We start from the raw sequence: 2500 nt of genomic DNA, 5'->3' as shown, positions 1-2500 counted from the left end.
AGGCATGGTGTTGGGAATTATGCATCTTCGGGCTAATCAATGTCTGTTCCTGTCACCAAGCTCTTTGTGCATTATGTATATATAGGGGGTACATGGGGACTAATACCACCCTTGGTGCCCGACAGGTGTGTTGGGAAACCTAAGCAAGCGAGGCTGGCAAGGCAAGCCACCCAAGGGAACAAGGCACCTTGCCACACACATGCCCACGAACGACCAAGGCAACAAGGCAACCTTGCCACACAAATGCCCATGGGGGACTACCACCACTTGGTGCCCAGAAGCGTGTATGACGAACAAGGCATGGTGTTGGGAATTATGCATCTTCGGGCTAATCAATGTCTGTTCCTGTCACCAAGCTCTTTGTGCATTATGTATATATAGGGGGTACATGGGGACTAATACCACCCTTGGTGCCCGACAGGTGTGTTGGGAAACCTAAGCAAGCGAGGCTGGCAAGGCAAGCCACCCAAGGGAACAAGGCACCTTGCCACACACATGCCCATGAACGACCAAGGGAACAAGGCAACCTTGCCACGCACAAACCCATCCACGAACGACCAAGGGAACAATGCATACGGGGCTGGCAAGGCAAGCAGGCTACCCAAGGGAACAAAGCCTCTTCCCACACACAGACCCATGAACGACCAAGGGAACAAGGGTGTGAACGACCAAGGAACAATGCGTATTGCCACACACATTCCCATGAACGACCAAGGGAACAAGGCTACCTCCCAAACAAACACACATGAACGACCAAGTGAAGAAGGCTTCTTCCCACACACAACCCCATGAACGACCAAGGGAACAAGTTTACTTCGTACACGAACACCCATGAACGACCAATGGAACAAGGCATCTTGCCACACACATGCCCATGAGCAACCCAATCCCATCCTCATCGGTCTAAGGAACAAGGGGCCTTGACAAACCATGAGCAGATTTCTAAGCAAGTCAAACGATGAAGGGAGCAAAGTGTAGTTCCTACTTAGTACATAGTAAATTGAATATATGAGTTCCAATCCGATCAACTCGTGTTCTTTCGAGTTCATCTAAGCCACTTATGAATACCTAAAAGCCTTATCTGCCTGCCTATCACCAGGCGACAGGGACAAACACCCAAATATGATATATTTTCATTTCAAGTCCATTCGTCTATGTTAACAACGACCCACACAAATTTTCAATGGCATTCCTACTTGATTTGAGCGACATTCCAACAAGTAGGGAACCATCGCTTCAAGGCATGACCAAGGATAGGACACAAACATTTACGCCTCAAACATGACATTTTGTTTTTTTTTTTTTATTTATTTCAAAGCTTTTCATTTATAATAAAAAGCATCCCTACAAAATTTTGTGTCAATCCGAATTAATTCGAGCGAGTTATGGACGATTTCGCACAATTATGCATCCTTGGGCAAATCAATGTCTGTTCCTGTCACCAAGCTCTTTGTATAATATGTATATATAGGGGAACCATGGGACTGCTGCCCATTGGCGCCCCAAGGGTGTCCAACGCCCAAGGCTCTCGAGGCTGGCACGCTCAAGGCATGGCCAAGACGCCCGCTCTTGACGAAAATGGGGCCAAAACGCCCCCCATTGGCGCCCCACTCCCGTGTCCCCTCGCCCCCAAGTCGTGTGTGTCCAAAAATTATGCATCATCAGGGAAATCAATGTCTGTTCCTGTCACCAAGCTCTTTGTGCAATATGTATATATAGGGGGTACCATGGGGTCTCATTCTCATAGGTGCCCGGCATGGTTGATGGGCAAATAAGAATCGTGAGGCTGTATCGAGCACACACGAGGCATGCCAAGCCAAGCCCCACGACCCATGAAAGAGGCCATCCCCCCCAACACGTTGCCTTGATTTCTCGAACGGTGACCTGAAAATTAGCCCCATCTCCTTGAGTCTCCTCGACGTTGTGCCCATACACTAGCCCGTTGCCTTGATTTTCCTCGACATAGGGCGCAGAAACTAGCCCCGTTGGCTTCACCTGTGCCTCGACGCCGTGCGCATACTAAGAAATATACATCCTCAGGGAAAGCAATGGGTGTTGCTGTCACCAAGCTCCTTGTGCAATATGTATATATAGGGGGGGAGCCGTGGGTGAGCATGGGAAGGGATGAAGGTGCCAGACTGCCTTTGAGCGCGAGCTTGGGTGACTGTTGCTTGATTCCTAGTCGGTGGCATAATACCCCTCCGAGTGGGGGCCTTGGCGTGGTGTGGGGATGCCTCGTTAGGTCTCTGCGACACCGATCCAGGGTTGTGGTCTAGCTTTGGAAGTTTGGGATGGTGCTGTTTGTGTGGCAATTCGATGACGATGTGCTTGCTGATCTATGTTTGACGTGCTACTGGTGCTAGCCAGCATTTGATTTGTGCTGATGATTGGGAAAAGATAGGCGTTAAAGTGGCATGTGTTGCTTTTTGTGATACTACTATGGTACGCTAGTCTATCCTTGTTAGATGTGCGGTTGGTGCCTAAGCGTAGCTAGCATTGG

The sequence above is a fragment of the Lactuca saligna genome, unplaced genomic scaffold (genome assembly GCF_052625555.1).
Source record: "Lactuca saligna cultivar CGN05327 unplaced genomic scaffold, ASM5262555v1 scaffold_73, whole genome shotgun sequence".
Lineage (NCBI taxonomy): Eukaryota > Viridiplantae > Streptophyta > Magnoliopsida > Asterales > Asteraceae > Lactuca > Lactuca saligna.
The sequence above is the reverse complement of the archived record's forward strand: the minus strand, read 5'-3'. Positions refer to the sequence as shown.